At 42.3% G+C, this 23,285-nt stretch overlaps 1 protein-coding gene across 2 annotated transcripts in view; it reads left to right on the top strand.

Annotated features, from left to right (window-relative positions):
* The first annotated feature begins 1,083 nt into the window (after nt 1-1,083).
* JAKMIP2 (janus kinase and microtubule interacting protein 2) overlaps nt 1,084-23,285 on the top strand; it is a 207,607-nt gene continuing 185,405 nt past the window's right edge. For both annotated transcript variants that reach the window (XM_042986671.1, XM_042986664.1), the window contains exon 1: nt 1,084-1,736. The gene's annotated coding sequence lies outside the window, so the exon portion shown is untranslated. The remainder of the gene's footprint in view (nt 1,737-23,285) is intronic.

The following is a 23,285-nucleotide window of genomic DNA, read 5'->3' as shown; positions in this document are numbered from 1 at the left end:
AGTTAGGCTTTTCAGCCAGGGCGGATTCCAAATCTAACACTTCGTGTTATCCACCTCAGGTAGATTATTCTTTGCCTATTTCTTCCATATGAATTTTGGGTAACATCCTTATATTAAAAGTCCTATATGCTTAGGCACAGCAAATAAGGTAGAGATAGGGAAGTACCTCAAAAGAAAAAAGTATCTATAATCAACGAAAAAGGCACAGAAAAGCAGCTTGAAATCCTGAGCTCTCATGAAGAACCAGCAGAGAGTGGAGAAGTGGACAGAGGTCTAAAAAAAAGCCTGAGATGCACCAGGTACATCAAAATCTGTCCCAACACAAAATCTGTCCCTAAAATCAAGGTTTAGGTTAATTTCTTGTGCTATTCAGAATATGCGTGTCTTGAAGTTTAAATCTCACCACTAGAGGATGCTGTGGTCTGCTGAGTGACTCAGCCAGCTGAGCCTAACAGCTCACCAAATACCGTGCTAACAGAGGTTATGGATGTAAGATGGCTTCCTGCATCTTGTCTATGATGCTAGAGGACACTTGAAGGGCACCCTTAATATGAAAGAACTTTGCCACAGTAAACGGAATTTAAATCATTGAATGGTAGAAATCGTCATGTCTAATTGGACCATTTTACAGGTTTGGAGAGAAGAGGTTTGGAGGTTACACTAAGAAGGAATACATAAACCCAGATTGTTCGCCTTTAATGGTTCTGTTCTGCTCTCTCGCTCTCTCGCTCTCACCCGTTAAAAGGTAAACAGCAACAACCTACATTTCTGCCCAGCCATATTTTGGAGGACCCCAATCTGACGATTGTCAACCTAAGTTGGTAGGACACAAAATGAGACAAACAAGAAGGGAGTAGCTGTCCCTGGGAAAGGACCAACTAATGGTACCCGAGAGCAAATTCATGAGTCACAATTCAAAGACCTAATTGTTACAAATGTTTTTGTTTTTGTTGTGTTTGTTTGTTTTTTTATTGCCAATCTGAATTTGGAAAGGAAGAGGCAAGGACATTTTACCTTCCTCTATCGACCAGGCACCACAGATAAAGATAGGAGAGCCGACTTTGGTACGAATGCTTACTCTTTAGGTGGCCTCGGCCAGTTTTCCCAGAATGCCCCTGCCGGCCGCCGAGAGAGCACGATGCCCCAGCGTTCTCGTCCTGGTCACCAGACCTTCAGAGGAGGACCAATATCCCCTTTCCCTCACGGTGAGGGCTTGGCTGGGACGACTTTGTCTGGAGGACACCGCGCAGGTGCAGGAGCCGCTCCCAGACAGAAGAGCTCCCGCGAGGCCACGGTAACGCGAGACGGTCTTTGCGGAGCTTCAGCTGCTCGTGCAGCCTTCCAGCGGAAGGGCTCGCCGCCCGCCGCCCGCCGACGCGCCCCGGCCCCGCAACCGGGCGGTTTTTACAGCGGATGCCGAACAACCCGAACTCAGTCCCCCTTCACAGTCGGACCCGGTCCGGTTTCTAAGCCGGAACCAGTCCGGCCCCGAACTTCTTCCGGTTTTGAAGTCGGACTAAGGCTGCCGTGGGACCCGGCCTGGTTTCGAAGTCAGACCCAGTCCGACTCCGGCCGGCTTGTGGGTCCAGTCAGGAAGAAGAAATGTTCCAGGAACGCTTGAGAGCTTCTCACGTAAAAGCTGCTGGGATCTCACAGGGGCGTCCCGACCACCTCCTGAGGCAGCGAGAAGCAGCGAGCTCAAGGATCCTGTTGCTGGAGCTCAGGGGGCTCAGCAGGTACCTGGGCCTGGTTGCTCAAGCTCAAGGGGCTCAGCAGGTGCCTGGGTCTGGTTGCTCTAGCTCAGGGGGCTCAGCAGGTACCTGGGTCTGGTTGTTCCAGCTCAAAGGGAGTAGCAGGTACCTGGGTCTGGTTGCTGGAGCTCATCGGGCTCAGCAGGTGCCCTGGTCTGGTTGTTTGAGCTCAGGGGGCTCAGCAGGTACCTGGGTCTGGTTGCTGGAGCTCAAGGGGCTCAGCAGGTACCTTCCTGGGTCTGTTTGCTCAAACTCAAGGGGCTCAGCAGTTACCTGGGTCTGGTTGCTCCAGCTCAGGGGGCTCAGCAGGTACCTACCTGGGTCTGGTTGCTTGAGCTCAGGGGCTCAGCAGGTACCTACCACGGTCTGTTTGCTTGAGCTCAGGGGGCTCAGCAGGTACCTACCTGCGTCTGTTTGCTCGAGGTCAGGGGGCTCAGCAGGTACCTACCTGGGTCTGTTTGCTCGAGCTCAGGGGGCTCAGCAGGTACCTACCTGGGGTCTGTTTGCTCGAGCTCAAGGGGTTCAGCAGGTACCTGGATCTGGTTGCTCGAGCTCAAGGGGTTCAGCAGGTACCTGGGTCTGGTTGCTCGAGCTCAAGGGGCTCAGCAGGTACCTACCTGGGGTCTGTTTGCTCAAACTCAAGGGGCTCAGCAGGTACCAGGGTCTGGTTGCTCGAGCTCAGGGGGCTCAGCAAGTACCTGGGTCTGTTTGCTCAAACTCAAGGGGCTCAGCAGGTACCTGGGTCTGGTTGCTCAAGCTCAAGGGACTCAGCAGGTACCTACCTGGGTCTGGTTGCTGGAGCTCAAGGGGCTCAGCAGGTACCTATCTGGGGTCTGTTTGCTCAGACTCAAGGGGCTCAGCAGGTACCTGGGTCTGGTTGCTCCAGCTCAGGGGGCTCAGCAGGTACCTACCTGGGTCTGTTTGCTTGAACTCAGGGGGCTCAGCAGGTACCTACCTGCGTCTGTTTGCTCGAGGTCAGGGGGCTCAGCAGGTACCTACCTGGGTCTGGTTGCTCAAGCTCAAGGGACTCAGCAGGTACCTACCTGGGGTCTGTTTGCTCGAGCTCAAGGGGTTCAGCAGGTACCTGGATCTGGTTGCTCGAGCTCAGGGGTCTCAGCAGGTACCTGGGTCTGGTTGCTCGAGCTCAAGGGGCTCAGCAGTTACCTACCTGGGGTCTGTTTGCTCGAGCTCAAGGGGTTCAGCAGGTACCTGGATCTGGTTGCTCGAGCTCAAGGGGTTCAGCAGGTACCTGGGTCTGGTTGCTCAAGCTCAAGGGGCTCAGCAGGTACCTACCTGGGTCTTTTTGCTCAAGCTCAAGGGGCTCAGCAGGTACCTGGGTCTGGTTGCTGGAGCTCGAGGGGAGCAGCAGGTACCTACCTGGGTCTGATTGCTCCTGGTTCCTTCTTCCGTCACCAGGACTATGAAAACATAAACATGAGGCATATTATAATTTCAAGACTTTATGTGGACAAAAATGGATTCGGATCCAGCAACATCCAATCTAGCAGATTGAAAGTAGCTCCAAGGAGCTGTAAAGAATGAAAGACATTTACAGCCAGAGGGGAGCAGGAACGAAGAGGTTACACTCCTAGACAAAAAGGCAGGTTGGTTATTGGAAGGTTACCTTCCTTTAGGGGATGAGGGGGTCTATTGGACAGATTACCTAACTAGTGCTTATCAGGCAATTCCAAATTGACTGGTTTAAGATTCCATTTCTGGGAGAGTGGAAACTGTAATTAAATTACTCTTTGGTTTGGTGGTGTGGGTCTGTCTTGCTTTTAACAGACCCATCAGCATGTGGAGGGGCACCTGGGTGGCTCAGTCCGTTAAGCGTCCGACTGTAGCTCAGGTCATGATCTCATGGTTCTTGAGTTCGAGCCCCCCATTGGGCTCTGAGCTGTCAGCAGATTCTGTGTCTCCCTCTCTCTCTTCCCCTCCCCCGCACACACTCTGTCTCTGTCTCTGTCTCTCAAAAATAAATAAATGTTAAAAAAAAATTAAAAAAATAAAACGTGGGTTACTGCATTCATGTCTGGTGGTTACATTTTAAAAGACATATTTACAAACAGAAATGTGTTTAGAAGAGAAAGGCTACCAGGATTAAAAAGAACTTGAAAATGTGTCCTATGATAAATGGTTGAAAGAAATAGGAAAATTTGCTCTAAAGAAAGGAAAACTCGTGGGAATCTGAAAGGTCTTTTCAAACCATTTGAGAGAGTGTTGCCACCATGAAAGCAGAAACATCCTTTTTCATGGTTGTATTATAAGCTGGAGGAGAGTAACATCTAGGAGCTACTCAATTAATATTCTTTTTGTTACATACATGAGTGGGGGAAAGAGGGATGAACATATTCTGGTTGGCCCAAAGGGAGAATTTAGGCTAATTGGGTAGGGATTAAAGGAGGCTGATGTGGGCTCAGTGGGAAAGTGTACGCTAGGATGGTTTAAGAACAGGGGCTCTGGTTTCGAGTGCTCTGCTGGAATCCATGTTTCCCACCATTTAACCACATGACCTGGGAGAAGCCAGCGAATTTCCTCATCTCTAATATGGGATGAATAGTAACAGGTTCCTAACAGGACCATGTATGCCATACAGTAAGTGCTCAAGAATTACTAACTTTTTATTGTTGTTGTTATTATTATTATTCATCTTGTAATCCTTTGAGCTCACTAAAAAGGTCTCCTGATATATTAACATTTCCCTGATAGAAGGAATTTTATTTCTTCCAGTAACAGTTCAATGCATTATTGAATTGTCAGAGTTTTATGGAAGAGATTACTCAGCTGTGTACAAGATCGCACTAAAATCTCTCCGCTTTTAAATGTAAAAAAAATTAGAGATATAAACCACACTCCCCCAAATAGGAACATGGGTGACCGACAGTTTTATGGGTGGAGCAGGGTTTCATGGTCCTGGCAAGGAATAGGGTAATAAACCCAGTTCCTACTGTTAGGTCTTAATCCCTGAGTAAACCTAAGAACTGTAACCCTCTTTAAATGCCGGAATACAACAACTCGAGATAAACTCCAAGGAAGCATGGTCACAGGTCCAATAGAGTTCTGTACAGTTTCCTTTACTGGTTTCAGAATATTTGAAATATGAAGCTATCAGAAGGGAATAGTATATAAAAATATTTTTGTCTCACTGGAGAAGTAAACTTGTTTGAAATGAAACATTTTTTTAAAAACTGTGCTGAACCTTCTGAGAAAGAGGGACATGACTAATATTGTAGCTTCAGTTCCATTTCTCTGATCCAATTTATACCCTATAAACCCTAGCTTAATCCAACTAAGTGAAAATACAATTTATTTGCATAGTTCAGGAAGCTCTTACCTTTGAAAGCCTTAGCATTGCCACCAATTTCCTTTTTTTTTTCATTGTTTAAGCCATTGCTAACTTTTAGCTCAAAATATGGACTGTATAGACAATAAAATGATGTTGGAGAAGAAGGAATGACGTAAATCTTTTGCCTTTATACAAATCAGTATTCACTGAAAGGCACACATAACAAACAAAAAAGGCTGGTTGGAGATGAAAGCACCAGACACTAGTTGTGTAGTGTGCTGTCTTTGCTCTTGGCGTTTTTAGGTGCCAGTCGGTAACCCATCCTCATTGCAGGTGTGGTCATGAATAAAGAGTGTAAAGTAAAATTAATACTACTCTTTTGGCTTTTTATCACTCCCTGCTGAAGGAAGCAAAAGAAATAAGAGAAAGTTGGCGATTAGGAGTCACCAGGGCAAGACTTGTGTAAGAAAAGTAAACACAAAGAGAAAACAGCAGAGAAAGTAAGAAAATACACATGTGTGGAAGTTACAAGGGGAAAAAAAATAGAAAGAGCTATGCATACTTAAAAAAAAATTTGAGATAGGGGCACCTGGGTAGCTCAGTTGGTTAAGCGTCCGACTTCGGCTCAGGTGATGATCTCGCAGTTCACGAGTTTGAGCCCCGCATCGGGCTCTGTGCTGACAGCTCATAGCCTGGAGCCTGCTTTGGATTCTGTGTCTCCCTCTCTCTGCTCCTCCCCTGCTCATGCTCACTCTCTCGCTCTCTCTCAGAAATAAACTTAAAAAAAATTCGAGATAAGCACCTGAATATAAAAAGAGTGAGAAGCAGAAAGAGAAAAATTAGTTAAGTTTTAATAGCAAATGTGTTTCTGAAGGGCCAGAACCTTATTATATTTTGAACTGTTCATGCTGAATTTCAGCTTTGTAGGGCTCCTTCATTTACTGAAATTATATGTGTTTTTCTTTAAAACTTATAACACTATTTTTTTTTATTTTTTTTTTATTTTTTTTTTTTAACGTTTATTTATTTTTGAGACAGAGAGAGACAGAGCATGAACGGGGGAGGGGCAGAGAGAGAGGGAGACACAGAACCGGAAGCAGGCTCCAGGCTCTGGGCCATCAGCCCAGAGCCCGACGCGGGGCTCGAACTCACGGCCGGTGAGATCGTGACCTGAGCTGAAGTCAGACGCTTAACCGACTGAGCCACCCAGGCGCCCCTATAACACTATTTTAAAGTAAAAACTTTTTCGAATTCTGGAGATCTTTATAATCTTCAAAAAACAGCTTAATAGAAGTTAACTCTCAGACCTTAAAGATGTGGCATCACGTGAAAGTTAATAAAGAATAATAAAGATAATAGGAACTAACATGTATTGAGTAATTCTATGTGTCCAACCCTACATTACATGATTCCCATGAGTTCATTTTCCCATTGAATCCCTACCACGAACTCTGAGATCCTCATTTTAGGAATGACTGAGATCTTCATTTTAGGAATGAGAAAACAGAGATTCTCACTCACTCAGGGTTAGAATTAGTCAAACTGCACAGCTCCTTTGCTTCTTTGTCATGTTTAACTATCCATCCATCCATCACTACTGCCACTGCGTCTGCCTTCTGTAACAATTAGCACCTATGGCTTTTCCTTCTTTAAAAATTATTACTTTAGGGGCACGTTGGTGGCTCAGTCAGTAAAGTGTCTGACGTTGGCTCAGGTCATGATCTCACAGCTCGTGGTTTCGAGCCCCACTTTGGGCTGTGTGCTGACAGCTCGGAGCCGGGAGCATGCTTCAGATTCTGTGTCTCCTTCTCTCTCTGCCCCTCCCCTGCTCATGCTCTGTCTCTCTCCCTCTGTCTCTCTCAAAAATAAATAAACATTGAAAAAAAAATTTTTAGATGACTACTCCAGGGGTCATCTGGGTGGCTCAGATCATGATCACGCACTTTACAGGTTCAAGCCTTCCTTGGGCTCTAGTTCAGAGCCTGAAGCCTGCTTCAGATTCTGTCTCCCTCTTTCTCTGCCCCTCCTCCGCTGACCTTCTGTATCTCTCTCTCTCTCTCTCTCTCTCTCTCTCTCTCTCTCTCTTTCTCAAAAATAAACATTTAGAAAAAAAGGATCTGGGGGTACTCAACATTTTTTGAGGAGTTGGGTTTTCTTCTTTCATATTTTGTGACAATTCTTGTGTGAAAATTATTGTGTGAGGAAGAAACTTTTCCTCAACCGACTAGACTCAGACACTGGGAGCCTGCAAATTAAAGTGACAAGTAACCAATTAATAGGAGAAAAACCATTTATTCATGTGCATATATGGAAGTTAACAAAAGAAGTAGGCAGCTCTCCAAACAGTTAGAGACTTACATGTCTAACTCAATAGAGGAAAGAGAGCAGAAAAGACTTCTATGGAAAGAACAGATAGGTTTCTTTAGGAAAGACAAATGGGTTTTTTGGAGAAAACAGATTGAGAAGTTTGCGATGTTTCTCTACACAGGTGTGAGTGGTCTTTCCATCTTCTTCAGGGCCATGGTCATATTTATAGTAGTATATTCTTCCTCTTCCTCTTCCTGGTAGACCTGCCCCACAGAGGGAATTTATGTCAGCCTTATTTCCCAGAAGTTGCTGCTTTTAGTCAGATAAGAAAAGCTAGAGAAATCTTCCTTCTGTTTTTGTTTTTAAGCTCAAATGTTTTCAGCTTAAAATATTTATCATACCAACTCTGGAATTCCTAGTGTGTCGCTAAAATTGAATTACATGTTTAAAAATTTTCATCAAATGTTTTGATTAAATGAGGTTGTGATAAAATTTTGAACAGTAGAAACCTAAAACAATAACAACAACAAAAACATCCTTATAGGAAAAATAATGCCTTCATTAATTAGGTTGTTAACTTTTTATTTTCCACTTGATTGAACATTGTGTATTTGTATTTTTGTGACTTTCAAAACCCAATTTAGGTTTTGTTTTAAATTACATATATAATATCTAACATTGATTCTGCAGTTGCAACAGTTTTACTGTGCTACAATAATTAATAGACTATTTTTTTTTGCTTCCATTAAATTATACTCTCACCAGGGCAAATATCAGGGCATCAGAATCTTTCCTTCTCACAACCCAAAGGAGTCTAAAAAAAAAAAAAACCCAGTATCCTCCCGCACTACCATATTCATTGCAGTATTATTTACAACAGCCAAGATATGGAAATAACAGAAGTGTCCACTGATGGATGAATGGATAAATAAAATGTGTACACACCCACACACACAAGAATATTATGTAGCCATAAAAAATCAAATCTTGCCGTTTGTGACAACATGGATGGACCTTGAGGGCATTATGCAAAGTGAAACAAGTCAGACAGAGAAAGACAAATACCATATGATCTCACTTTTAATTGGAATCTAAAAAACAAAACAAAACACAAGCTTATAGATACGCAGAGCAAAATGATGGTTGTTGGGTGAGGGGAAGAAGGTGAGCTCAGTTTGCCAGCAACAATCTGTTCATGAAGCTATTTCATAGGTATTTCCAGGAGTGAAGATCCACTAGAAACTTTTTCTGAATACTTCCATGTGGAGTAAATGATATTAATCACTGTCATACTATGACTAGGCAAAAAATGGGACTTTGGTACTGTGCTTCCAACACTTCTTGCCTTCATCGGCCTCAGGTAAATAATGTATGCACTTTTGTCTCTGCTCTCAGTGGAGGAAAGACAGAAGACGAAAAAGGCAAGGGGTAGTTAGTACCCAAAGAGATTGGAGTATTTTGTAGAAAGACCTTTCTTAACCTTCATAACACCTGGTAGTTGTTGATTAGAAAATGGAGCCCATTTATTTGCCTCATGTTATGACATGTGACCTGTAAAACCGATAAAACTATCAATATTTTAATATGTTGTCAAAATGTTCTAATTTGGCAGGGTCTTTTTTGTCATTGTTATTGATAAAGTATATGATGCAGACAGTAAAGCTCGGGCACTGTTTTTACATTGTTTTCCTTCATCCTTCCTCTTCCGGAACTTAGGAAATAGACCCCCCTACTCATAGCTCTGTTCTTGTGCTCTAACTTGCTAAGTAGGTGAAGTTCATTTTTGGTGTGGTCATCACATAAACGACCTACTCTTCTTGACCTCTCAGAGATGAGACCATTCCTTCCATTTTCTTCCTTCTAGAGACTCAACTGTCCCCTTAGTCATCATCCTATAACCTGGGATTCACACCGCCTTCTCCTGTAGCAGTATGTTTCCTCTTACAAGAACACTCTTTCTTCCTAATCTCTCCCTCCCCTTCTATCTATCACAAGGTCTTTTACATTTACTCCTTTAAAAATCAATCTAGGTAAATCCTTTTAGTCCATTTTCCAGGTGAGGGCACTGAACTTCAAAAATTTCAGGGACTGTCTACTGCCTAAGAAGAGCAGGATAAGAATGCCTGTTTGACTCCCATTATACCATGCTGCTTCCTCCATGCCTTAAATATTGTCCCTTAATGTGAATTACGATAGAAGAGATCGCTTAATCTCTACATGTACCATTCATTTTTGGTAGACAAAAAAGGAAACAGCTCCCACACGTAAGTAGCAAAATTGTTCATATATATTTACCTGAGGTGTTGAATGTTTTAAAAATAATTTAAAAGCACTATGTTTTTAATTTTAAAAACAAAATTTTTGTCTCTGAGTATTTTCTCAGTTAAGAGAGAACAAGCATTCCAATTTTTGACATTAAGAAGTATGTCCTTATATGCAAAGAAGGTGGGAACCAGTGGCCTTCCGGATAGAATAAAAGCTTTTACTTCCTCATACATCTTCTGTGATTGAACCTTTTCCTAGGTCCTAATTTAAACTCCACTTACCCTGCCCTTTCTCCCTCACACGTTAGATTTACTTCTAGTTACTTGGAAAATGCTTTTGTTCTGCTCATTCACTCCACCTCTTCCCTTTCCATCACTGGTTTCTTCTTAAATGGATGAAGTGGGTCAGTACCCTTCTGTTGAGCTCTGGAGGCCCTGTGTACACACCCCTTTCTACAGCATGCCTCATGCTTTCCTTATCCATATGTGTGATCTGTGTCTCTCATTATTTTAAAATTCCTCAAGAGTAGAGGACATGTCTTATCCCTACCTTTGTCTTCAGGAGACTCAATAGATGCTTATTAACCTGAACTTCCCTAATTAACTCTTACTATTATAGTCTCCCCAAAACTACAAATCCAGAAATTAAAATGAAATCTTACTTTTTCAGACTGAAAACAAATTCCAGTTAAACGCAACGGTTAGATAGATTGTTATTCCAGGTATCTTGTGGTGATAAAACATGTACAAAAAATTGATTATTTGAAAATCATTTTTATATATTTTCTAGGTTTCTTCTTAAAATGATGTGAACTTTTTAAATTTTTTTTTAATGTTTATTTATTTTTGAGACAGAGACAGAGCATGAGCAGGGAGGGGCGGAGAGAGAGGGAGACACAGAATCCAAAGGAGGCTCCAGGCTCTGAGCTGTCAGCACGGAGCCCGTTGTGGGGCTCAAACTCGTCAACCACGAGATCATGACCTGAGCTGAAGTTGGATGCTTAACCGACTGTGTCACCCAGGAGCCCCATTTATTTATTTTTTTTTAATTTTAAATGTTAATTTATTTTGAGAGAGAGAGAGAGGGAGGGGCAGAGAGAGAATCCCAAGCAGGCCCCCCTGCTGTCAGCAGAGAGCCTGACATGGGGCTCAATCTCACAAACTGTGAGATCATAACCTGAGTCAAAATCAGAGCCAGGTGCTTAACATACTGAGCCACCCAGGTGCTCCTGTGTGAAGTTATTTTAGTTGACAGTTACTCAGGGTGGTCAAGTTAAAGATGCCTATGGCTGTAGGGATGAAAATTACACATTGGCTCAACATCATGGGTTTCACCTGGTGTGATCTGGCTAACTCCACTGTTGAGAATCTACTCTAGAAGTTGATGCTGAGTCCCTGTATTAGCATTATTCCAGAGGGAACCAGACTGTTTCTTGGTGGCAGGTTGGTTTCACTGGACCCCTTCCCTAATAGAAGGGGAAATGATCTGTCCTCATTAGAAGAGATAGTCATTGTGAGACTGGATTTCTCACTCCTGTGTACAGTTTCCCTGTGTTGTTTTCCTCTGTAGATAGCATTGTGAATGCTTTATTTGGCATCTTAATATTCCATATAACATTGCTGCTGAAATTGTTTCTTATTGTAGCTGTAACACATTACCACATACTAAAGCCTTAAAACTACATAAATTTATTCTCTTACCATTCTGGAGGTGTCAACAGGGCTGGTTCCTTCTGAAGGCTTTGAGAAGAGAATCTGTTACTTTGCTTTTTTCAACATCTATTGGCCTGTCTGTATTATTTGCCTTATGACTTCTTTTTCCATCTTTGAACTGTACCACTCCAATCTCTTCTTCTATCATTACATCACTTCTCATCTCCTATACCATTATATCCCTCTTATAAGGACACTTGTGATCACATCACTGGGACCACCCAGAAAATCCAGGATAAGCACCCTATCAAGATCCATAACTTAATCACATGAGTAAAATTTCTTTTGCCATATAACATAACACATTAATAAATTCCATGTGGTAGGTACACATCTTGGGGTACCATTATTCAGCTACTATAGCTACCAGTGAATTTATGCCACAGGAAATAAAGTGTGTCACTGGGGCCTCCTGAAATTCATTGATCTTCTGATATACTTCATCAACGAGAAACAGTCAGTCCTACAGAACATGGGATGACCTTCTGAAGACTTAGTTATAGTATTTCCTAGCAAAAAACACCTCCAAAGATATGATGCTCTCCTAAAGGATGTGATATACTTTGATCCAGCGGTCAGAATATCTTGTTTCAATCATAACCAGAATAGACACTTTAGGAAATCAACGGACAAAAGTATAGCCAATGACCAACTTAAATAATTTTGGTTTTTCTTTCCCTATGAATTTAAGCTGTGATTTTTTAAAAAGGTTTTAATTCCCAAGGGACAGTGTTTCCACCCCATGACATAATGATTTCATTGAACTAGAAGATTAGCTCATCCCTGGCCATTTGGGGATCCTCATGTCACTGAGACAACAAGCAAAGTAGGGTCACTGATCTGTTATTAAGCAAAAACAAGGTGCCTCTCTATAATGGGGACAGGGCAGGTTATGTCTGGACCCCAAGGGATTCTCCAGGGTGTTTTCTCAGTTCTTCTAAGTTCACTAACACAGTTCATGGAAAACTACAGCGACCCAACAGAAGGATGACTAAGAACTTCAAGAAGTGAGGTTTGAATTTCCCCACCAGGTAAAGGATCTCAACCAGATGAGGTGCTGTTTGTCATCAAAGGGAACCTGCAACAAGAAGAGTGAATTACACTTAGAACCATAGACTGGAGACCTTCTAACAGCCATTTATAGAAATGCTGACTTGTGGCAGTTACGTAGGATTTCTTCCTTAGATGTAATATAGTATTTGTATGTATGAATCCATTCTTTTTTCCTCTCCCTTTCCCACCCTATTTTATGTAAGAAGTGAAATGATGGGTAATTTTACAATTCAGTATTTTGATTATAGGACATCCAGGGTGAGAACATTCCTGTCTGTATGCAAAGTAGCTTATTGTGTCAGGTAAGAGCACCTTATTGTTGAAGTTGTTGTTGAGTGAAGTTTAAATAAGGGTGAAAGAGAAATGAATGAAAACTGAGTAACAAGAGGTGGACCATGGTGATTCTTTGTCTACTAATTGTCAGCTTTATCCATATTCTTCAAGGCTCTTTTCTGTACTGGCAAAAATGGCAGCTCCCAAACCATATTTCCTAGGTTCCCTTGACACATGAGCCTAAGACATACAAAAAGGAGGTAAGAGGAAAGCCATTTGATTTTCTGTTATTGATGGTACATCGAGAAATGGCAGCAGCATCGGTAGGTGTGTCATCTGAGTTCCCGCTCAGCTCTGAGGTGTGGATGCCAGCAGAAGCAGCAGCCAGGCCCTCAGCAGCGGCAGTAGGATTATAAGCTCCTGCATTCCTGCTCAGCTGGGGGGGCAGTTTCAGCACCAGTAGTAGCACCCCTTCACGCCTCTGGCAGGAGCAAGCTGGGGTCTAGTCCGCGTTCACAAGCAACTTCTAGTTTGTAGGTAATTCTCTTCTCTCTTTTGTTCCTTCAGCCTTTTCTAAGAGCCTTGTAACCAATTCCCTACATTCAGTACCCCTTTTAAATATTTAGAATAGCCTCTGGGCATGACATTAACTGATACAGATATGGACCTCTGATTTATAAAAAAAAAAAAAGTTTCCAAAGTTATCTGCTCTTTCTAGTCACTATTTCCTACCCTAAACTGGGGCTGGGTTATTGTTTGGGAAATTAGCCCAATTACCTCAGGGGAACAGTGTGACATGGCTGAAGAGAATGGCTAGTCAGGATATTGGTCCAGGCTGAGGGTGAAGGATCAGGATCCTATCCAGAGATGAAGCTGTTGTGTTGATGGATCCTAGAACAAAACTACCACTCACTTCCCTTCTTTCCCCTGCTGAATCAGAGTCTTTTTTTTTTTTTAAGATCATGTATTTTTGAAGGGTGAGAGAAGGGGCAAAGAGGGGACAGAGAGGATCCAAATGAAGCAGGCTCCATGCTGTCAGCGCAGAGCCCAATGCAGGGCTTGAACTCATAAACTGTGAGATCATGACCTGAGCTAAATTGAGACACTTAACCAACTGACCAACCCAGGTGCCCATGAATCAGAGTCTTTTGAAGGCAAAGGGATAAAACACCACAGACTATGGTTAGTGTGTGAGCCAGTACAAAGAGAAGATGCTAGTCTGGGGAAGGAAGAAGTAGAGAGGAGATGCTGCCTTCCCCTCATCCAAAGAGCCTCTACCCCTACTTGTTCCCCTGATAGCTACTGCTAATGGGTAGCCTCTTGTAAGTCCAAAGGCATAAGTGCCCAGACACAGCCTCCCCAGGCTCCTCTATGAGACTGCTGCTGATCACAGGCAAAATCAAGCAAAATGTGCTAAGCCTGGAGGATTCCTGGATGAGCTACTTCTTCTGTTCAATAGGTAAAATTCTGAACATCGTCTGACAGGAGAAAGGGCCACTGTCCATGGAACAAGAAAGCACAGCCATCAAAGGAGACAAGTCGAGGGACAGAGGATGCCCATTGGCCCCTAGCCTTCTGTGTAGAAGGCAGTGAGAACAAGGCTTCTTAGACGTCAGAAGAGAGAAACATGGAAGGCATGGGGAAACATACCTAAGGATCAGGGCAGATTGTCTGCAAAGAAAAGATTATCACTGTTCTCAAAGACATCCCTGTGCTACATTTTTCACTTATTTCATGCCCCTACAACCAAACTTCTTCAAATCCTGCCCCAGTGTAACTGATGCCCTTACCTCTCTCATTTCTACCTTCCTCTGATCTTGCATTCAACTATTTTTACCATGTTTAGCTAGAGTTCTCTTGCAAGACAGTGAAGCATATCATCTCCACCCATCATCTCTGAGAACTAAAAGGGTTATTTTGCCCACCTAACTAGGAAGGAGGCTTATTAATTATGATTTTGGAAAGCTAGACAGTTTTCCTCTCAGACATTCAAATAGTCAATGGCCAGAGGTTACTTACATGATATGAAGTACTTTTAATCAAACAAAAATAAAAAGTATTTTCACTCAAACTGGTATCAATGACGTAAGTTTTAAAAGAGAGAAGACGTTAAATTTGGCCTATTTTAAGGAATTTGTGTGAAATATTCTGAGTGTCACTGGGGCAGGCAGAGACCAAGGCTGGGACAGAGAGCAAAGGCCCCTAACACTCAGGCAGCACTTGCTTTCTCTAGACTGTATTGTCTGACGTGAAGTTTCTCTTAGGACCCAGAAAACCCGTATGTGAAGACTTGGTGCTCCTTATGATGCCCAGCATGGCCCTGATGCCAGCCAATGAGGTTATGTGTAATTTTCCATACATCCTTTCGGAAAGAAGTAGATTTCAGGAGTCACTTGTTTCTCATTCCCTGAAAAGGAAAACAAAGGGTTGGGCAACAGATAGAAACATCTGTGTCTATCTTCCTCCACTTTTGATTTCTACTCTTTGACACTCACCAAATCACCACTTGTCTAATTCCCGTTGGAAACGAAGGAGAGGTGTGTATACTTCAGTTTCTCCCCATGACGCCTCTACATTCCTGAAACCAGTTAAACTGACTTCAAGATAATTGCTCGAAATTAGCTTCAAGTGGGCAAGATTTGCTAGGATCAGCTGTTCTCCCTGAACTGGGAAAGAACACTTTAAAGTGTGAGAGAAGGAAAACCATAGATGTAAGGGGCACTGAGAACAAGACTGGCCAGAAAGCGTAAGGAAAGGGACAAAGCAAAACCAAGTCAAACATTAGGGTAGGATTTCCCAGGGCTCAGATCATACCCATATGATATCCATATCAAGGCCATTTTTAGTGTTTCCCTCCTTCCATCCCAACTAAACTCTCCAATTTTCTTTGCCAATTTCAGGTTAACTTAGGTACTCACCTGACCCAGTTTCTAAATCTTATCTTACTGTTTAACCTGCTGTTTTCTCAACATTTATGGCTGGATATATCGATTGCCCCAGGCAGGCCAGGTTAAAGACATGTCCATCTGTCTCCAGAACAGCTTAATTTAAATAGGCACATCCTCCTTGCTGCAAACAAGAGGCTGTTTTTAATTGATATTTCAGGAAAACTGGGATATAGTCACTTCCCCTAAGAAAGAGCACTGCATTTTTAAAGCCACTGGGAAAGGATGATTGATGAGCCAAGGTTTGCATTTCACTATACATACCCAAAGGAGCCTAGATTCAGTGTGCTGTGTCTCTCGATATGTAGTCGGTGGAAAATATTTTTTCCAGCTTTATATTTTGAAAAGTATATTTGAAATAAGAGAGAGCTATTTAAGTGGCCTCCTATATTTTAATATTAGGAGTATTAATACTAGACCACAAATGAGTCAATTTTCAATATAAAAACTGGTATTTTAGGGGCCCTTGGATGGCTTAGTCGGTTGAGTGTCTTGACTCTTGATTTTGGCTCAGGTCGTGATCTCGGGGTCATGGGATCAAGCCCCGCATCAGGCTCTGCACTGAGCATGGAAACCTGCTTAAGATTTTCTCTTGGGCTGCCTGGGTGGCTCAGTTAGTTAAGCATTCGACTTCAACTCATGTCATGATCTTGCCATTTGTGGGTTCAAGCCCTGTGTCAGGTTCTGTGCTGACAGCTCAGAGCCTGGAACCTGCTTCAGATTCTGTCTCTCCCTCTCTCTTTGCCCATCTCCTGCTTACACACTCTATGTCTCTCAAAACTAATAAACATTAAAAATATTTTTTTAAAAAAGATTCTGTCTCCTTCCCACTCTGCCCTTCACTGCTCACTAGCTCTCTCTCTAAAAAACAAACAAACAAAAAAAAACCTGGTATTTTAAAAAGTCATTGGGTAAATACAAAATTACCAACTTTCAGCCCTTATACAAAGGATGATCTGTATATGGAGACATAGGAGAATTTTTGAGATCAGAAATACTGATTCTCAAAAGAGTATTATAGAAATGAACAGGAGATTCTGACTAAAAGACTTCTTTCTACAGCTTGGTGTAGTGTGTTCTGTACGATTTTCTGGATCCTCCAGTAAATCTGCCTTCATGTTCCACTTGTTTTTGCCACATTTGCTTACCTTGACTATCTGATCAGTCTTGTTTTCACTGTCCTTTTCATGGGGGAGGGGGAGGAGCTACTTTCCCAAATGCCTGATTTCAGGGAACTCTCTCCCATTCCAGAGAACATATTCCTGATGCTCTTTCCTGTACCATACTTGAGATACTTCCTTTTAGCAAGGATGGGCAGAGCATCACATCAGTGCCCAAACAGTGAGATTTGTCTGAGGGGAGGATGGAAGAAGCAGAGTCTAGCTTTTTTAAATTCCTCCAAAAGCAGGCTGTATAGGACCTTTGAACTATACTTCCTTGAGAAGTAATTACATCATAAAATTGGTCAACAATGAAAATTGTTACCAGACCAGGTACAGGGGTAAGAAAATCCCCCAGCCATTCAGCTCAACTGAGCCCTCCTATCATGTGAGAGCCATGGCTGCAAGATCTCCGGAGTCCAATGGAAGATACAGAGCTTATGTTTCATTTCCTACCTCTTGTAGCTCCTGCTTTACTCATTTGCTCTAAACTAAGTGTGCATTTTCTTTATTCAGTCTCTTACTGGCTGGCTTTATCATTTTGCAAAAGTCAACAAATTAGAGGAAAGAAACTCTGAAGGAGAGGGACTTTCATTGGCATGTAGGGCCCTGTTTATTCCAGAGCCTTCTGAGGCAAAGAAAAGAAATCTTTCCTGATGATACCAAAAACCTGGGCTGATTTTAGCAAGATCGTCCCGTGCAAAGCTCTCAAGCACCTCCATATTTGGGCACAGGAGGGGACAATTGATGCCTATAGGGGCACCTACTGATTACACATTTTGTGATTTCTGTGTAGATGGAGTATATCCCAGAGCACAACCAAGAACTCTGATAGAAATTCTTGGGGAAATCGTAACTCCACTTGGGGCACAGAGTCAAATCTAGATAGTTCACCGGGGATCAAGATGGGAATCGTGTTTACGATGCATCTCAAAGGTAATGAAGATGTGAGCTAGAGTATTAGGGGCCAAGGAAAAGGAGAGAAAGGGCAAGGCATAACTTGTCATGATAGAAATTAAGTGAGTTAGAAAAATCTGGATTCAGAGATGTATTGTGAAATGTTAGTTTTCTAAGAGAGGAAGAACAGAAGGAAATGAAACTTAAACATGTTTTCAGTGTCAGCTTCTCAGGTATTCTCCTTAGTGCAGGAAGCCTATTCAGGGAAGCTCTTTGGAGGGGGACATTTGATTGATCTAGGACTGCTGGGAGGTGGAGGCCCAAAGGACTGTTATAAATCACCTCTGGGGAGAAGCCTTAACTCCAGCCTCAGGAGCAAGTGCTGTGTCAAGTGGTTTCATTGTTAAGACTTTGAGGAAAAAAGATAACCACTGACTGCCACTGATTCTGGGGATTCAGCTTGAGTTTTAGGTGTGTGTTGTTTGTTTTGTTTTATATCTTATGTATTTTATGTCAGTTGCCTGACGCTTAGTAAGCCCTCCCTGAATTAATGAAGAAATAACTAGCAGGGTGTCCCTAGCTGGCTCAGTTGGTAGAACGTGTGACCCTTGATCTAGGGGTTGTGAGTTCAAGCTCCATGGTGGACTTAGAGACTTCTTTTAACAAAAAATAAAGAAAGAACTAGAAGATCATTCCTGGAAGGAACACCAGGGACATTAGTAGAGAGGGGCATAGAAATGAGCGTCCCATTGGACTCAAGTCCCTCCATCTGCCCTGGTTTCTCAGATTGGCTTTGGGTCTCACAGACAACACCCAACAGTGATGGGGAACTCCTAACTGGCTTTATGAGGCTTTTCCTTTCCTTTTTCTCTTAGGCCAACCTATATCAGATCCCTACCACAAAAGAAGGGCAGAAATAACAGAGTAAAAGGGTCTGAAATAAAACCCAGCCTTCTGTTATACTTCTCCATGACTCCATCCATGCTGAGACTAAGAGCCATGGGAGAATTGGGAGTATGCACTGGAGGTACACAGAAAACCACATTCCTGCTGATTCTACTTGAGTTGATTTGTTGCCCACACTAGGCTGTGACCTATAGGAACTATCCAGGAGTTAAGACCCTTAGAAGGGACAATAGAACAGAGTCCCTAGGGAGCTCATATATTTGTGGGTGACAGAAGATAAAGTCTTCCTTCCAGAATTTTTTTTTTTAACCTGGCCTACAAATACCCTTCTTAGATAGCTGTTGGGGAATACGAAAAAGCTGTATGAAACCATCCTTTATTGTCATCTTCTCAGGACTATATGTGTACCTTTTCTGTGAAGCTAAAGCATAGGAAACTCTGGGATATGAAAATGATCCTTTTCTTGTCCTTCATTGTTCACTAGGATGCAGCACTTCAGCCAGAGTGAAGTAGTCTGGGAGAATGCAGAATAGTTTAGTATAAGACTATGAATCTTCATTTCTCCTACATTCAGTTCATCTCTTCCCATCACTCTATTAAAACATTTCCAAGGTTTTCATTGGAAAAGACTTTGTGTTCATTCTAGAGAGTTAAATCTAGCCCATCTTGGAGGAAAGGGTAGAATTAAATAATCTCAAGTGTCCCTGTCTAACTTCGGAGACTCTGCCTTGTCATGGCTACCCACTGTACAGTAAAGAAACCTGAGTGAAAATCTGGCAGGAAAAGACAACCACAATGATGGAGTATGAGAGTCAGACTCTGAGGGGATAATTTACTTTCTTTGAATTGAGCAACAGAAAACCTGCACATATATAACTTCTTAAACTATTCTTTGCAGACTGGGTCTCTCATGCTAAGAACTGGGTCATGAAGACTCCTTCTAGAAAGATCTGACAGGTTTAGCGGAAGTTGCAAGAAGCATTCCCTTCCCCCTGATGTCTCCTGACTGCATTTCTCTTCCATTAAGGATGACTGTAAAGTAGACAAGAGTCTCAAGGAATAAGGACATTACCTGAGGCACAGAATCCTGTTCTTTCTTGTCTGTCTCCTCTACATCTCAGGGTTTGAGACACTGGGGAAAGAATCCTTGGGAAATTATGGAGCACAACAGAAGATGCAATGTGAATTGGCTTTATCTCTCCCAATTCTGTATTGCTGAATTTGTTCCTAAACTGTACCACCCCCAATTCTTTGGTATTAAGCAGAGCATACCACACAGTTCACTGATCCGCAAATTGATGATGTTCTTCTAGAAGGTATAATCTATTAAAAATAACAAGTAAACATCTCAGCCCTGAGGGTCAAATTTAGAGAGATCTGGTTATGCTATTGTGAGGGAGAGACACTCAATATGCAATGGAAGGATCTTACATCTAATAAAATCTGGAGGAATGAGATAGATGATTTCTAAACAGTCTTCCCTGGAGAAGGAGCTTATAATACTTGATTCTCACATAAAGTCCTAACATTAGTGCTGTGAAAGACTTGCTGAGAATTTTAAATTTTATAGCAACTTTGCGCCACAAGAGTCAATTGAACATATAGCTCACTTCCTATGGGATGAAAGTGCCCCTGTTAAGAAATCACACTAGGAATTTTAAGCACTCGTGGATCAGAGTTCTATCTACTGAAGAAGCAACATGAAGCTACCCCTCTAAGGCTGAGTCTCTTACGGTGAAGTGTAAGTTATGAAGACCCCTCCCTGAGCTCTGAAGGGTTAGGAGACAAGGAAGCACTGTCTGTCACACCTTGTCTTAACCCTTCAGTACTTTGATTTGTGATATTAGAGCTGGGACAATGCAAACCCCATTGCTTCCTGACCAAACAGCCAACTCTGCCAATTGGAGGTGCTGAAGGAAGACTAGCAGACTGTAGGAGGAAAAGGGGATTTGTTCTTTTTCATTTGCATCCTGTGTACTTGAGGTTCCTGTGAGCATCACTCCAGCATCACTGGGAGGAGGAGAATGGGGAGGGGAGAGGAGAAGGATAGAAAGAATCAGAGGAGCAAGAGGGGGAGGAAAAAGAGAAAACTTACAGAGATAAGTTCCAGACATCATGTTCTTTCCCCTAAATACTTCTGCGCATTTTTCCTAAAAATAAAAACCATTTTCTTCATAACAAGAGTTCAGTTATCAAAATCAGGAAATTAGCATTAATATAATTCTCTCTAATCTATATACCTCATTCAGATATTGCCACTTATTCCATTAATGTTCTTTATGGCAAATTGCTTTATTTTGTTTTGGTTCTCCAGGATTCATTCCAAGATTCCACAGCATTTAATAATTGTGTCTCTGGTCTCCTTTAATCTAGAAGGTTTTCTTAGTTCTATTTGTCTATTACCTTGACATTTTTGAAGAGGGCAAGTCAGTTGTTATGTAGAATGTCTCTCAATTTGGGTTTGTCTGCTGTTTCCTCGTGGGTTAGAATTGATATATATTGCATTTGGGCAGAAATACCTTCAGAAGTGATGCTGTGTACTTTTCAGTGCATCATGTTAAAGAGTCACATGATTTCTATTTGTTCTCCTCTTGGGGCTTTTAACTGTAATCACTTGATTAAGGAGATGTGAGTCAGCTTAGCCTTCTTCACTGCAAAGTTACAATTTTTCCTTCTGGGATTAATAGGGACCTTGTGGGGAGATAGTTTGAGACTGTAAATTTGCTCTTCCTCATAAAACTTCCACTTACTAGTTTTAGGGTCCATGAACTGGGTATGCTTAAACATACTGTTATGATGTTTGCCAAATGACGATTTGCCAAATGATGGATCGATCATTCCTTTTATATTTATTAGTTGACATTTTACTGTAAGAAAGAGCTTTCTCTTTTCCCCATTTATTCCACTTTATTTATTTATTTATAACAGTGTGGACTCATGCATTGCAGTTTTTTTCTATGGGTAATATCTTCTTACTGCCATTATTCTTGTTTATGCTCTAACTTTCCCATATTTTGCTAATGGCAGACCTTTCAAATTGTCTGCTTTGACTTTTGAAGTGTCCCATCATTCTTTGAGTACTTCATTACTTTCTGATGTGGCAAGATGTTCCAGGCTCATCTTGTACTTGACTGCTCCAGCCCCAGAATCAGCCACTTCCTCAAGGATACCTGGCTTCTTTTCTTTTAATGAAGCATGATATTTAGAAACCATGATCTGGATACCGGTGTGTCATTGCTGCTAGGCCCTCTCAGTGGACGGAGCTACTGTATTTCTCTCTCTCTCTCCCCCCTCATCTCACTACCAATTTGTATTCACACAAGCAATCTATGAGAGCATCTATTTCACCACAACTTCATCAACAGAAGCTGTTTTTGTAATAATCTGATTTTATTGTTTTTAAGTAGTCTCCATGACAATGTGGGGCTTGAACTCATGACCCTGAGATCAAGACCTGAGCTGAGATCAGGAGTTGGATGCTTAACCAACCAAGCCACCCAGGTGCCCCTACAATAACTTGATTTTATAAGACAGTTTCTAATGGTCTGTTCTGGTCATAAAGGCCAGACTCACACAAATCTAGGAAGTGGCAGTGGTCACCATGCCACTTAAAAGTGTATATACTGTGGGGGCAGCTGGCTGGGTCATTTGGTGGAGCATGTGACTCTTGATCTTAGGGTTGTGAGTTCAAGCCCCACATTGGGTGCAGAGATTACTTAAAAGTAAAATCTTTAAAAAACATGTATGCTGTGTCCTAACCTGTAAGCATGGGGGTCAGATGTCTCCCAAGGACTCCCCTCAGTGTGACCATCTATGACTCAAGTTGTGCCTCCAGCTTTCATTACAAGACAAGATAGGTATTTCCCAGTAATCTGTGTCTACCTACCCCCTTGTATATGGGAGACATAAGAAGGGCCAACATAAATCAGAGCACAAATTACAGGAGGTTCATGAAGCCCTGTCTGGAAGGTTTTTCCTGATATTGGATTATTAAGACTCCCACTAATTCTGGAGTCCTTAGGAGCACCTCAGTGGAAAAAAAAAATCCTCCCTTTTGGTTTTAAAGGCTACACAGTAAAACAAAGATAAGAGTAGAAAGGAATATTGGGGAGATGAGTAAATGACATAAAGCATTACTCCTCTTTGCCTGCCGTCAGGGCTAAGTGCTAAGATTCTTGGCCATAGTACAGAACATCCAAAAGGAGATTGGGGCACCTGGGTTGCTCAGTTGGTTAAGTGTCCGACTTCAGCTTAGATAATGATCTCTTGGTTCAAGGGTTTCAGCCCTGCTTTGGGCTCTGTGCTGACAGCTCGGACGCTGAAGCCTGTCAGAGTCTGTGACTCCCTCTCTCTCTGCCCCTCCCCCGCTCACACTCTGTCTCTCTCTCAAAAATAAATAAACATTTTTAAAAAATTAAAGGAAAAATAGGATAAAAGAGTTAGCATGAAGTTCTGTTGCACTTGATTCTGCCATGGCAGATTTGCTCACAGAGTGTATGTGTGAAAACCAGGACACAGGATAGATCCACAGCTGCCCCATAGTTCATATGAGGTCTTGCCAGAAAGCCTGAGTGAAAAGATCCTGGTCTTTCTGGTTAGACTGAACAAGTTCTGGGGATAGTCCTGGGAAGGATGAAATTCAGTGTTCCACTGATGAATTTGTAATCAAGCCAAGACTGGAGGAAGAGTGAAGCAAGATGTGTTTCACTGAAGAAGGTTTTTCACTGGGG

The sequence above is a fragment of the Panthera tigris genome, chromosome A1 (genome assembly GCF_018350195.1).
Source record: "Panthera tigris isolate Pti1 chromosome A1, P.tigris_Pti1_mat1.1, whole genome shotgun sequence".
Lineage (NCBI taxonomy): Eukaryota > Metazoa > Chordata > Mammalia > Carnivora > Felidae > Panthera > Panthera tigris.
The sequence above is the reverse complement of the archived record's forward strand: the minus strand, read 5'-3'. Positions and strand labels throughout refer to the sequence as shown.